The sequence below is a fragment of the Petaurus breviceps genome, unplaced genomic scaffold (assembly GCF_028583685.1).
Source record: "Petaurus breviceps papuanus isolate PSGF00001 unplaced genomic scaffold, PetGlider_PUasm1.0 90752, whole genome shotgun sequence".
In the NCBI taxonomy this organism is placed as follows: Eukaryota; Metazoa; Chordata; class Mammalia; order Diprotodontia; family Petauridae; genus Petaurus; species Petaurus breviceps.
Genome location: NW_027187336.1, coordinates 5,316,926 through 5,332,791, shown reverse-complemented (window position 1 = coordinate 5,332,791; position 15,866 = coordinate 5,316,926). Strand labels below are relative to the sequence as shown.

The 15,866-nt window shown below is 35.0% G+C and overlaps 1 protein-coding gene across 1 annotated transcript in view; it reads left to right on the top strand.

The window, feature by feature from the left end:
- DPP10 (dipeptidyl peptidase like 10) overlaps window positions 1-15,866 on the top strand; it is a 1,061,638-nt gene that overhangs the window by 518,231 nt on the left and 527,541 nt on the right. The gene's annotated exons all lie outside the window — the stretch shown is intronic.

Sequence of the window (15,866 nt, the reverse complement as noted above, 5' to 3'; positions counted from 1 at the left end):
TTTTTAATTAAGGATTTTAGATGTTTTCCCTCAACTACAAACTGGTTTTAAATATTGGACATCATTCGTTTTGTTTAGTACTTGCTTTGCATTTTGTCACATGTGGTCAGATGGGACATGTACACTTCATTTGGTGAACTTGATGCCATGTGGAGTACTGACTCCCTGGAGAATCTTAGCTTAGTTTTCATCATTTCCATCTGGGAAGGACTGTTGTGGTCACTTTCACGTGTGCTAGATGTTTATATCCAGATAGTGTCAGTACTTGAAGAGATTCCTGGCACATTGGTTGAGTCACAGAAATTGGCTGATCCAGCAGTAACACATGGTTCATTAGGCAAAAGTTAGGCCTTATTCACCCTTTGAACTATCTACACTTTGATGTGACACTTTTTTTTTTCTCAATTAAAAAAAAAAAAACAATTAGAGTCCTTGTTTGGTAAGTTGATTAAGCTACTTACTGTTGGTGAGACACATTATCCTGTCATGTAAGATAGGTGTGGGGGGAGAGGTATTCTCTGGTGTGGGGGGCTTGATTTGGTTAATGCAGCATATTTGAACTACTGCAGAGTAAGTGGCCATTCGGTATGCTTTATATGTGTCCAGGGTTGATGAGAAAATGTGTATCTTTCCATTATTTGGAAGCTGTGTTCTGAAAAAACCAAAGGGCGCTTGCTAGCTTGGGGAAAGGAGGGAAGATTTTAATTTCCTGAAAGAGAAAAGCAGACTGTTTGGAAATAGTGGGAACTACAGCATGCTGCCTGAAATACAAACCAAAAACCTCTTACTGTTTTCTCAATTTGCTATATTATTTCCATTCCTGGTATCCCATTGTTGACAGATGAATGTGTTTGTTTTCTCCCCTTCTCTGCTTTGAGAACTTTGCCCCTTTTGAAAATTGGGTTGATAATTTATCCCTGTGAACAGGAACATCACCACTTTTTAGAGACTGAACTTGGAGTTAGCAACTAATAAATGGTTTGGGTTTAAAAAAAAAGAATATAATAGCTTAACCCTATTGAATCTGTTATGATTTGTCATTGCTATGTACCTTTTCATGCTTCTCTTGAATCTTGTATTTGGCTATCAGATTTTCCATTCAGCTCTGGTCATTTCATCAAAAATGCCTGTAATTTCTTTGTTTCATTATATATACATTCCTCCTCCTAAAATTTATACGAAATTTTGTTGAGTAAGGTTAATTCTTGGTTGTAATCCTAACCACTCCATATAATATCCTATCCCAAGACTTCCAGTCCTTTAATGTAGAAACTATTAAATCTTGTGTTATCTCAATTGTGTCTCCACTATATTTGAATTGCATCTTTTTGAATATTTGACCTGAGATTTCTTTATTTTGGATATAATATTCCTGATACTTTTCTTTTGGGGATCTCTTTCAGGAAGTGATCAGTCAATTCTGGCCATTTCTATTTTATTTTCTGGTTCTAGAATATAATTGATTGCAATGTGATAGCTAGGCCCTTTTTAAAATCATGGCTTGCAAGTAGTCCAATAATTCTTAAATTATCTTTTCTTGATCTGTTTTTCAGGTCAGTTATTTTTTTCAGTGAAATATTGCACATTTTTTTCTCATTTTTCTTTGTTTAATTTTGTTTTTATTGTTTCTCAACATCTCATGGAGTAATTAGTTTCCAGTTGCCCAATTCTAATTTTTAGGGAGTCCTTTGCTTCAGTATTTTTTGTACCTTCCTTTCTATTTGGCCAATTCTGTTTTTAAAGAGTTCTCCATTTCAGTGAATTTCTGTATATCTTTTTTCCCATTTGTCCAATTCTGCCTTTTAAGTAGTCTTTTTCAGTGGATTTTTGTACTTTTTTTGACCCATTTGCTTCATTCTTTTTTTTTATTTTGTATGATGTTATCATCTTCAGTAATTTTTGTGTCTCCTATACCAAATTGTTCACAATTTTTAAAATGGTTTTCTTAAATCCATATGATTTGTTTTTGAAATTTGTGCTTTTCTTACTTGATTTTTTAAAATACTTTTTGGACTATTTCAGGAATTCTTTATGAGTATGAGATCAATTGCCATTTTTTTTCAGGCTTTGCATGAAGTTGTTTTAAAATTGGTGTCTACTTTTGAGCTTGGTTATTGATCTTCCCTGTCTAAACTCAGTAGCAACCATTATCTTCCATGAGGGAAATCTAAAAGCCTTTCAATAAGATTAGGCATACAGCATGGATTCCCATTATCAACACTATTATCTGATATTGTGTGAGAAATGCTACATTAGGACAAGAAAAAAGAAATTAAAGGAATTAGAATAACCAATAAGGAAACATAACAATCATTCTTCATATCATAAATACATCACATGTAATGCGATATGATGGCATACTTAGAGGGTTAATTAAAAAGCTACTTGAAATAATTACAAAACTTAATAAAATCACAAGTTATAAAATGAATACTAAAAAATCATCAGGACTTCTACATATTACCAACAGAGTTCAGCAATAAGAGATAGAAAAAGAAATTCTATTTAAAATTCCAACAAACAATGTAAAATATTTGGGACTCTGTCTAACAAAACAAACCCACGAACTATATGAACACAATTTAAAAACATTTTTTACACAAAGTAAGATCTGAACATGTGGAAAAATACTAACTTCTCATTGGTTGACCAAACTGATATAATGAAAAAAAATATTTATTCAGTGTCAGATCAAATTACCTAAATATTTTATAAAACTACAAAAAAATTCATCTGTAAGAATTGATCAACAATATCAAGGGAATTATTATTATTTTTTAATATGAAGGAAACTGGCCTAACCATAGTAGAATGTATGATGTTATGAAGTGGTAATCATCAAAACTATGTGGTACTGACTGAGAAATAGAGTGGTGGATCAGTTGAATAAATTAGGTACACAATACACAACACCATCTAGCATTTGATAAAGATAACAATCCAAGATTTTGGGACAAGAACTCACAAATTGGCAAAAACTGCTGGGAAAATTGGAAAAACAGTTTGGTAGAAAGTAGGTATAGACTAACATCTCATGCCATGTACCAAGATAAAGGTCAAAATGAATACTTGATTTATACCTAAAGGGTGATATCATAAGCAAATTAGAGATGCATAGAATAGTTTACCTGCCAGATTTATGAATAAAAGAAGAATTTGTGACGAAACAAAGATAGAAAGCATTATAAAAAGTAAAATGGACAATTTTGATTAAATTGAATTTAAAATGCTTGGAAAAACAAACAACACAGCCTAGATTAGAAAGAAAGCTGGGGGGGGGAGGGCGGGCGATATACAAATTTCTCTGATAAAGGTCTAATTTCTCAAATATATAGAGGACTAATTTAAATTTATAAGTATGAAAGTCATTTCCCAATTGACAAATGGTCAAAAGATATGAACAGGCAGTATTCAGAAGAAAAAAATTAAGCTATTTATAGTAATATGAAAAATACTCTAAATCCCTATTGATTTGAAAAATAAAAATTTTAAAAATCTGAGGTACCTACCCCTTCATACCTATCAGACAGGCTAATATGACAGAAAAGGAAAAATGATAAGTGTTTGATGTACATGTTAAATCTAAGATACTAATGCACAGTTGTTAAAATTGTAAACTGATCTAATCCTTATGGAGAAGAATTTGAAACTATGCCCAAAGTGTTATAAATCTTCGCGTACTCTTTGACCCAGCAATACCACTACTAGGTCTGTATCTCAAAGAGATCAGAAGAAAAAGGAAAATGCCAATTTTTACAAAATACTTATAGTAACTCTTTTTGCTTGTGATCATGAACTTGAAATTGAGAGGATACCCATCAATTGAGGAATGAATAAGTTGTGGTATATGATTACAATGGTATACTATTGTGTTATAAGAAATGATGTGCAGGTTGCTTCCAGTAACAGCTAGAAAGATGTACATGAACCTATGTGAAGTGAAATGAGCAGAACCAGGAGAATGTTGTACACATAACAGCAATATTGTATGATGATCAACTGTGAATAAATTATTTATTTTCAACAATGCAGGGATGCAAGGTTATTTCCAAAGGTTTCATGATAAAAAATGCTTTCTCCCTCAAGAGAAAAAAAAAAACCAAACTGATGGCATCTGAATACAAATCCAAGCATACTCTTTTTCACTTTATTTTCTTGTTTTTTTTTTTGGTGGGAGGGGGTTTTCTGTGTTTTGTTTCATAACATGACTAATGTGAATATATGTTTTATATGATTGCACATATATAGCATATATTAAATTGCTTGCTTTCTTGGTAAGGGGAAAAAAGGAAGGAGTGAATTTGGACTTCAGAATTAAAACTATATATATATATATATATTTACATGTAATTGTGAAAATACAAAATACTATTCAAAATTGATCTTCTCTTTCACTGTAATAATTGTTTATTGTTGTAGCTTATTCATTTTTTTCAGATATTTTTTTTTATTTTTAACTTTATGCTAAAGTTGAGCTCTTCCCCTGGGTTGAGGGTGCACTATCCAAAGCTTCAGGTTTTTTGTGCTGCTGTTTTCACAGCTAATTCTGGGGGTTTGTAAGTTTTTAGTTTTTTCTGAGCTGGTATGATCTATTGAGAGGTATTGTCACTGCTCCCTTGACCTGTGCTCTGGTCTGTGAACAACCACAAGAACTCATCTCTGCTTAGGATCTAGGTTCCCTACTCCTATTAGCAATCCTCCTCATCCTGGTACTGAGGCCAAGAACTGTATATGGGCAATGCAATGAACCCTGTGCCAGCAAAGATCCCCTGTAATCTCCTTCTAACCACTTGCCCCACACCTTTATTCTCTATGAATTGAGAGATCTAGAAGGTACCACTGCTGATTCCTTTGCCCCCAAGGCCTGCTGCTGACTTGCCTGGATGTAGCATGAGCTAGACTGTACTCCACTCTCAGCCCAGTGAGATAGACCCTTCCTGATGACCTTCTAAGTAGTCTTGTTCTGGAAAATTATTTCACCTTATCCTTTTGTTTGTTCTCTGCTCCAGAATTCATTTTGAGGAAGTTTTTAAAAGTTGTTCTGAGGATAATTTGTGAGAACTCAGGTTAGTCCCTTCCTTTATTCTGCCATCTTGGCACTACCCTCAATCTTAATTCATTCTGCATCTGCTACTCTATCTGGTTTCACTCCATGGAAAAAAAGATACCCCAATTCTAGCCTGTGCTTGATAGGAAAAAAGAGTTTGTTATATAAATCTTGGACCATAAATGCCATCTTTCATCTTTTTGTCATCTTCCTTCCAGTTTTATCTTTAATGATCTCAGAATGACTTCACTTAGTTGGGTATATATTTTACCTTCCTTAAAACTGCCTTTCTGTTCCTTTGTTTCTTACTGTTTTATGAGCCAATACTATTCCTAATCATCCACGATCTTTCTCTATAAGTAGTTATTCTTAGCTTTCATAGAACTGAGTGTGCCAAGTAATGCAATCATTTGTTGATTAATACTGTCAATTCCACAAACATCTACATCATCTTGGTCACTGGATAAACAAAGGTAAACAACAACAATACATGCTATGAAGGATCTTATAACCTCATAGAAATGATATGATAGAGCAATAAACTTATAGCATAGTAGCCTATGATAAGGTCAAAAGAAAGGTCCATAAATATCTTAAGAAATTTTTAGGGGAGAGAGAAATTGTATATTAAGAAAAGAGATGGTGTAGAATTGATGATAAAATAAAATCCAAAGAAATATCAATAGCATTATATTTGTCCATTAAGTATGAAGATAATGCTAAAACCAAATGCTTCTTATTTTCAAGATTAGAATTATCCTAACTACAGTCTGTCTAATGTTTTATAAGTTTTAAGATGATAAGTTTAAAATATTTTCACAGAGAGTCTTAGCTATAAGCTGAATTTTGTTAGTGGGTTAAAATGTTTAAGAGATCCAAAAATTAAGAAAAGTTTTAAATAAATGATACAAAGTATTCCAGAAAAAATGTAATTTAGTAGAAATTATGTTGGACTTTTGAGTCAGAAGAACTGAGTTCATGTCTTAGATCCCTCACTTCATTTTTAGACCAGTCTTCTTATTGATGAAAATAAGTTGGCTGAAATAGATGATCTCTAAAGTTCCTTCTAAATTCAAAACTGTATGATTCTTTTCAAATGTCATTACTACATTTCTCAGTAATGTGATAAGAGAAACAAACTATAGAGTCATTTTAAAATGGACTTAGAATCATTTGAAGAATGTATTAAGAAGTATGCAGTACTAATCTGAACCCATAAGAGGATGTCAAAGAAAGTAGATATTCTTCAGTAGACATTGCAATGAAATAATTGGGGAAAAGAACCCACTCCAAAAAACATTAATCTAGAAGAAGTATTTTATTAGAGCAAGATTTCTTGAAGTTCTTTTAAGCTGAGTGCTGGAGTAAAGGAAAAGCAAAAGAAATTGTGTATTGAATCACAGAAATCCACTAGGGTATAAGTGCAACAGTGCTGTTTGTATAGTGGGTAGTCCCTTAAAATTTGCTTTTTTGATTGGCTAACTGGCAATGATAAGAGGAAGAAAAATAAATTGGGTATCCAGATGAAATCATACCCTGCCTCACAATCAAATGGAACTGTCAGGGATGGACCTTTTGCATGGGAACCATAACCATCAAATTATCCCATCTGTTTCCCCTAAATGGAAAAAAAAATCTCTCTCAGCACCATTCAAATGACTCTACCCTTTTGACTGAAAGCTAGATCTAGGCTTCGTACCAGCCTTTCATTTGAGTACAATTATATTTTTGGCAGTCAATGAGTCTCAAGAGGGGTAAATTTTGTATAGCATTTGTCAATATCAGTTAATCCTTCAGAATGAATGAGAATAAAAATCAGTGACTTTGAAATGAGTTTTCTTTCATTTGAAGTCTCTGGCTTCTCTTAGTTCACTGGCTACCATAGAGAAGGCAACAAAACTAAAGAGATTTAAAAGCTCCAATTTCAGACAAATATCTAGAGTTAGATTTCAGGATTATGATTTTGTGAGACTTTTGAATTTTTCCTGTTGAATATTTGTTTGTTTAGAACATTTTATTTTCACTTTGGCCATTGGGAAAGGCATTGAAGAATGCCTTTCAGCCATCTCTTTCTGTAATCAGTCACATAGGATATGCTTGTGAAATGTAAAATATTACAAATATTTTAATCTGGTGGCATTTTAAGTGCAGCCCTGGCCTTGGAGTCAGAAAGACTTGGTTTCAAGTCGTCTCTGAGATATACTTCCTTTGTGGCCATGGACAAGTCACAATCTCTTCCAGGTACATTATTTAAGGTTAAAAATTATAGACTAGCAATTGATTTCTCTTGGTGAAGGGATTTTTAATCCTGCTAATTCTTCTCATCAGTGTAATCACAGGCATGGACTATTTTATTCTCTTCCATCGTCCTGTGGAAAAGAATATATATGTTCCACCTCATATCTATTAGATTGGCTAATAGGACAGAAAAGTAAAATTATGAAAATTGGAGGAGATTTTAGAAAAGCGGGACATTAATGCATTGTTGATAGAGTTGTGAACTAATTCAACCATTCTGCAGAACAATTTGGAACTATGACCAAAGGACTACAAAATCATGCATACCCTTTGACTCTGCAGTACCACTACAAGGTTTATGTCCCAAAAGAGATATAAAAATGTAAAGAGGATCTACATGTACAAAAATAGTTATCATGGCTCTTTTCTTTTGTTAAAGAACTGGAAATTGAGGGGATGCCCATCAATTGGGAAATGACTGTGGTATGTGATTATTGTGTTATAAGAAATGATGACCTAGATGCTCTCAGAAAAATCTGGAATGGCTTACATGAGTTGATGAAAAGTGAAATGTATTGTGTACAAAGTAACTGCAATACTTTAAGATGTTCATCTGTGAATGACAACTATTCTCAGCAATACAATAATCTAAGACAACTCTGAAGGATTATGAAAAATGCTGTCTATCCCCAGAGAAAGAACTGATTGTGTCTGAATACAAAATGAAAAATACTTTAATTTTTTTAACTTTGTTTTTTTTGAGGTTTTTTGTCTGTTTTCTTTTACAACATGACTAAGATGGGAATGTTTTGTATCACTACACATATATAACATATCAAATTGCTGGTCTTCTCAGTGGTAGATGGGGAGAGAGGAAGGGAGAGAAATTGGAACTCAAAGTTTTTAAAATGAATGTTAAAAATTGTTTTTACATATAACTGGGGAAAATTACGCACACACACACACACACATGCATTTTTTTTTAAAGAATGCATATTCTGTTCTAAATGCCTTACTTAAATGGCACTGATTTTAAACCTGGGCTGTAATATTTTTTAAAATGGATATTACTATATCATAGGGAAGGATCTACTATTTATACATTGAAATAGATCAGTGTTTTGGAACCTTTGGTGTTTGTTTATGAGTTGAGTCTCTTGATGCTTGAATAAGAAAGGGATCTTCTGAAGTGTCTTTATAGTATTAAAATGAGACAAGAGGTAGAAGGATATTCAGTACTCTTGTCTCATTTTAATACTATAAAGACACTTTACTCTTTCCTTCCCCAATAAACATTATTCTCCTCTTTTCTCAGGGACTACATTAATTCTTAAGTCTCGATTTCTGTTTTGATATGTCCCTGTGTGTCAAATCCTGAACCCCATACCTTCCAAACACAAATTATATATTCCCCCATGTGTTTTATAGCTCACTCATAAAAATGAACAATCATCAGCATAAGAAATTAAATGACATTTAATAATCAAGGATGTTTCTATCCTGGTGCACTGTATTTCTGTGATGACTGTGCAACATTTGTGGAATGACTTAGGGGTAAGGTAGGTCTTAACCAGTGGAATTCTCCCCTTCAGGCTCTGTAGAGCACATTAGCATATCCTTAAAGATCTACAAAGGTGGAATAGCTTTATTTAAGCAGAATATTTCTGAGCTGTTCTCCAGATACCTGGGTAGCTGCTGGTTAACCCTGACAAGACTCTGATAGTTGATTCAGAGGAGTCTGTGCAACAATGTTAGCAATGTATAGACAACAATATAAAGTATATATCTTTATAGGTCTCTTTGTCTTTCCCATAGCCTATGCATGCCTCCCAAGATAGTAGCATGTTAGTGGCATTTCATAGCAACATAGTGAAGAGTAGAATTTCCCCAGATATTCACTTTTTTTCCATTAAGTATGCACTTTTACTCTTTGTGTACTCTCACTGGTTCCTCATCATCCCATACCTGGGCTATATCCAGAGCCACCTCTCTAGTTTCCTGGCCTTCTATTGCTTCTTTCACCAATTTCCTGCCTAACTGCCAAATTGGTATTCCTGAGATAGATATCTGACCATATCACCCAGTTTCTTGATGAATCTTTTTCCTCTAGAATAAAATACAAAATCCTCACCTTGTAATTTAAAAGCCTCTATATTCTGATTCCCAATTATGTTTACAGTCATTTCATAGAGCCAGAAGGGACTTTAGTGATTACCTTATGGGTCAAGCAGTCATTTAGTATTTATTTAGTGACTAATGTGTGCAAAGCTCTGTGCTAGGCATCAGGAAGATGAAGAACAAAATAAAATAGTTCCTTGCCTCAAGGAGCTTTCATTCTATTGGGGGATACAGCATATACACATGTGAGTATATGCCAGATATATGCAAAATTCAAATTCAAGTTAACAGAACCAGGAGAACATTGCACACAACAGCAATATTGTTTGATGAAGAGCTGTGAATGACTTAGCTATTCTCAGCAATACAATGATTCAAGACAATCCCAAAGAACTAGTGATGAAGCATACCATCTGCCTCCAGAGAAAGAATTGATAATTGATTGACTACAGACTGAAGCATGTTCTTTCTTTCTTTTTTCCTTCCTTCCTTCCTTCCTTCCTTTCTTCCTTCCTTCCTTCCTTCCTTCCTTCCTTGTTTTTTTTTTCATATATTTTCTAATCATGCCTATGTGACTTACATTTCTTTTGTAGAGATTCCTTTAAGGTAAAGACTATGTCTTTTCCATCTTTGTATTCCAGAAATTTAGCAGGTTTCCTTTCATATAGTAGGCATTTATAAATACTTTTTCATTCAAATTGAGTTAACGGACTAATCCATCTAAACCCATTTTTATCAATCTTACTTCTTTCCCAAAAATTCTTATTCTACTATTGTCCTTTGGGTGAATTCCAAACTTTTCATATTCTAGTCCTACACAATCCAGAAACCTCATTTAGTATTATGAATCCTCCACTCCAGTTAGAACAGTCTTTGCCATTTGCAAATATCATTCACTTTCCTGCCTCAGTATCTTTACTAATTTTTTTTTCTCACACATTGATTTATTTACTTGTCTTTTCTTCCAGCATTGACAACCAATCCTTTGAGGTCTGCCTCAGTTGCTGATTTTACCATGAAACCCATCCCAACCCTCCCCAGCCCACACTATACTCCCTCAACAGTAATTATAGTCAAAATTAGCCAGTTACTCAGACTTCTGAAAAACAAAATATACTTTCAGAAGTTTTTTTTCTAAGTCAGTTGTAATGAACTCAAAATATTTACCATAGAAAAAGAGATATACATAGCATTTTAGGCTTTCAGACTATCCACAAAAGTACATTTAGCTCATCACATAAATGCTTGTTGACTGACTAACATATGCTTGCAGTTGAACTTTGTAACTTCACTATACCTGTAGAAATATTTTTTTTATTAGAGAATATAATCAGAGTTTTAATTTAGGGCATCAGGAACACTGTTTGCAGCTGCATGAAAAAAGAAATTCCAAATATCTGTCCCACCCTCTACTGTCACCCTATTTTATGTATTAAAGAGTGGAATCCTGCATTCTAATAAATCCAACTATTATTATTAAATCATTTTACCTGGACCCAAGTGGGAACTCTGGTGAGTTAGAAGCTGTGACATAAAAAGATAGGCATCCAATGGGCTTGGAGATTCAATAGTTATGATGAGTAGTATAAGTATTTCTGCCTATATAAAATCATAAAAAATGATAACCTTTGGAAGTGAAATCCTTACTATTCCTTTATGTGGCATGCTAGAAAAAGCACTAGATTCTGATGGAGGACCTAGGACCGAATTTAGTTGCTGCTGCTTTAGACTTCTAATTTGAAAGCAGAAAGGGATTCTAAAAGACATTAAGTCCAATGCCCTCTGTTTGGAGAAGGGGAAACTGAGTCTCAGAAGGGTTATGTGATTTTCTCAAAGTCACAGATACGGTAAATATCAGACTTGGGATCACAATTTATATGTACTTTTTCAAGGTGCTTATACTCACAACACTCAGTTTTCTCATCTGTAAAATAAAAAAAAAAATTGGACCTGATAATCTCTAAAGTTGATTTCACCTATAAATTGATGAATCCTTTATATTTTAAGGAGTACCTTTACATTATATTAACTCACTGTGCATGTTGTTACTGCTTTTCCCCCCAAGTATGTTTTTTTTTTTTAGTCATTTTTTCCCATTAGAAGAATGCATAGCTTCTTTCTTAAGGCAAGTTTCTCTGAAACAAATAAGCTTTTTGCTGTTTATTGTTTTTAAATTTATTATTGTTTTTACTATTTGTAGTAGCAAAAACATGCAGGAAATAAAACCTCTCTCTTTCTTTCTTTTTCTCTCCTTCCTTCTCTTCCTTTCTTACTTTTCCGTTCACCCCCATCCCTCTCAACTCTTTCCAGACTTTCTGTCTCTTATCCTATCCTTTTCTCCCCTCTCTGCCTCTCCCTCTCTCTGCCTAAGTTTGCTCTTTGTTCATAAAACTGATAAAACGACACTCACCTATATTTCAGAAAGACAGATTTCTCTGTTAGTTATTTTCATAGGATCTATGTGTAAGATGTTCCATGGCCATTTCTGGTTGGGGATGGAAATGGGAAAGCTGATGAACTGTGGTTAGGCAGGTTACATGACATTAATTATAGTTTTCTTGGCTAAGAAGAAGGGAAGGAAATGTGCATTTATAAAGCATCTATTATATGCCAGACACTGTGTTAAATGCTTTATAAATATTTTCTCATTTGATCCTGACAACAGCTGTGCAAGGCAGTACTATTACTATTCCCAATTTACAGATGAGGAAACTGAGGCAAACAAAGGTTAAATGATATGCTTGCAGTCAATCACATTAAGTTAAGTGTCTGTGGCCACATTAACACTCAGGGTTTCCTGACTTCAGGGAAAACCTCTATTCACTATGTCATGTAGCTGTTTTAGGTCACAGTAATGCAAGACCTGTAAAGTTCTTGTACAGATAGCAAACAAAACATTATGAAAAAATCCAAGTTTGATGAACTTAGATTTGGAAGTAGACAGCAATAGCAGGAGGAGAAGCAGAGTAGCATGTTTGGTTCTTAGATGTCCCCCACACCCCTTACTATGTGTTCAAACTTGGACAAGTCAATCCATCTCTTAGCCTCAAAAAGGAAGGATTAGAAATACATCATGGGGGGGGGGGAAGGAAGAGTCAAGATGGCAGAGTAGAAGCAGGTCCTTTGCCAGCTCCGCCTTCCACCTTCCCCAATTCCCAATTCATGTAAAAGGGGACTCTAAACAAACTCTGGAGCTACAGAACCCACAAAATTACACAGAGAAGCTAACCTCCTGCTAAGGAAAGCCCATCAGGCTGGCAGGAATTGGCCAGCACAGCGCTCTGGGAACTGAGCCCAGGCCCACGTGAGCTGGAGGTTTTAGCCTCAGGGTGGTCCAACCAGCTGCTGGCTGGAGGGACTACAGATCTCCAGCATTTGTGTCTGTTTCCAGAATTATCAACACATATATGCTAAGAACAAAGTGAGAGGTCAGTGCACTGTGGATTTTGGAACCCAGTAGTTGGGAGTGAGTCAGCTTTTGCCCCCAGGGCAAGAAGCCACTGAGGAGCCAGGGCTGTGCAGGTGCCCCCACATGGAAGCTTCTGCTCCTGGCCTGAAGACTGTAAGGGGACCATACAACCAGTGTGAGGGGTAATCACTCTTGCTTTAACCTGCTTGGATCTGGACTGTGGTCTAGGATGGAGTTCCTGGGGTATGTGACCAGCTTGCCAGAGCCTGTGGAGGCTTCAGAGAGAGCACCCAACTAATAACTCTGGTAGCTGAGAAAACCCCAGTGTTTCACACGAAGCTCCCCTGTCTGGTGGCAGAGTCCTACAGTGGCAAAAAGCCCAGGGGTCAATTGATTGAGGGGTGACATGACCAAGCAAAGGAAACAAAGCAGACAGAAGATTCCAACATTGCACTCCTATTTTGGAGACAAAAAAAAGCAAAGCATGGAACAGGAGGAAGACAGTGAAGTCAGAAATCCTACACTAAAAGCTTCAAAGGAAAATACAAGCTAGTTACAGGCCATAGAGGACCTGAAGAAGCAGATAAGAGAAGTGGAGGAAAAATTGGGAAGAGAAATGAGAACGATGCCAGAAAAATTACAAAATGAGAGTCAATAGCCTGACTGAAGAATATAACATGTAAAAAATAGACTAACTCAAATGGCAAAAAAGGCTCAAAAAATGCAATGAGGAGAAGAATGCCTTAAAAAGCAAAACTTGCCAGATGGAAAAAGAATCTCAAAAGCCCAATGAGGAGAATCATTGCTTCAGAATTAGATTGGAGCAAATGGAAGCCAATGACTTTATGAGAAATAAAGATGCTGTTAAATAGATCCAAACAAATGAAAGAATAGAAGGCAATATGAAATAATCTCATTGGAAAAAATCACTGACCTGGAAAATAGATGCAGGAGAGATTATTTAAAAATTATTGGTCTACATGGAAGGTATAATCAAAGAAAAAACCTAGAAATCATCTTTCAAGAAATCCTCAAGGAAAATTGCCCTGATGTTTTAGAAACAGAGGTCAATATAGAGCTTGAAAAAATTAACCGGTCACTTCCTGAAAAAGATCCCCAAAAGAAAACTCCTAGGAATATCATAGCCAGGTTCTGGAATTCCCAGATTAAGGAGAGAATATTACAAGCAGCCAGGAAGAAACAATTTGAATATTATGGAAACACAATCAGGATAACCCAGGATCTCACAGCTTCTATAATGAGGGATCGAAGGGCTTGGCATATGATATTCCAGAGGTCAAAGGAGCTGGAATGAAAACCAAGAGTCACCTACCCAGCAAAACTGAGTATCATGTTTCAGAGGAAAATATGGTCACTCAGTGAAATAGAGGAATTTCAAGCATTCTTGCTGAAAAAAAAAAGCAGAGTTGAATAGAAAATTTGACATTCAGATACAAGAATCAAGAGAAGCATAAGAAGGTAAACAGGGAAAAGAAATCATAAGGAACTTATCAAATTTGAACTATTAACATTCCTACATGGAAAAACAATAATTGTAACTTATGAAATTTTTCTCTGTAATTGAAGGGAATATATATATATATATGGACATATGAATACATATGTGAATGTGTGTATATATGTTTACAGGTATACATAGATAGAGAGCACAGGACCAATTTAACAGGAAGGGATGATACTTAAAAGGTGAAATTAAGGTGTGAGAGAGGAATATAATGAGAAGAAATGGGGAAAGACAGAATGGGGTAAACTATCTCATATATAAGAGGCAAGGGAAAATGGTTACAATGGAGGGGAAGAATAGGAAGGCAAAAGGGAATGGGTCAGCCTTATTCTCATTGAATTTGGCTTGGGGAGGGAATGAAATACACACTAAGCAGGGTATCTCACCCTACAGGAGAGTAGGGGGGAAGGGGATGAGAGGGGCAATGATGGAATGGAGGGCAGTCTGGGAGGAAGCGAAGTTGGAAGCACCCACTTTTGAAAAGGGATGGGATCAAAGTAGAGAACAGAACTAGTGGGAGGTGGGATAGGAGGGAGGGAAATATAGACAGTCTTTTACAATATATCTACTATGTTAATGTTTTGCATTAGCTACACATGTACAACCTATACTGAACTGCTTATCTTCCCAGTGAGGGTAGGTGACAAAGGAATGAATCTGGAATTCAAAATTTAAAAAAAATGTATATATATATAATTATTATTATTATTATTAATGCTATTTTACACATAATTGGGAAATAAGATATAATATATACAGGCACGGGGGCATAGAGATCCACCATGCCCTACTGGAAAAGTCAAAAGGTGTATGGGAGAAAATATGAGAGAGATTAGATTGGAAGAGTGGATAAACTGTGAGACTGCTATTTTGGGGCAGTGGGTAGGGGAAAAATGGGGAGAAAATTTGTCACTCAAAATCTGGCAGAAATGAATGATGTGAATCAGAAGTTAATAAAACATTTGAAAAATGAAAAAAAATCATGTGATCACCAAGACCTCCATAGTCTATTCTCTAGTCTAAGGTTCTGTGAAATCTGGAGCTTCTGGGAAGAAAGACTCAGGGAAGTAATAAGAAACAAAATTTTAGGGTTTTGTTTGTTTTTAACTTAGTCATCAGGGTATCATTGTAGGATGAATACTTACAACTTGTCACATTATTATATTATCATTGTTTATTTTTGATTGCTTTGATACTTTGATTACTCTGATCTCCAACTTTGTTAAAATTCATTTTATCCAAACCCTTAGCCACAATTTCTCTCTATAGTAATGATTAACTGAACAATGGTGGACAGGTGAGATTCCCTTTGGATGGGGATGTGTCAAGTCCCAGGCAATAGCCAGTGTGGGTGGAAAAGGAAAGAATACAGAAGCAGAGTGAAAGAACAGTAGAGAATTTTAGGGAGGAAACACAGTTTCTTGTGCCTTTTCAACAATCCATTTTTGGTTGTTTGCATATATGTTATAAGTCCTAAATTGCCTATCCTGTCTTATCTTTTTTTTTTTCTGTAAGAGTTTCATTTTTAA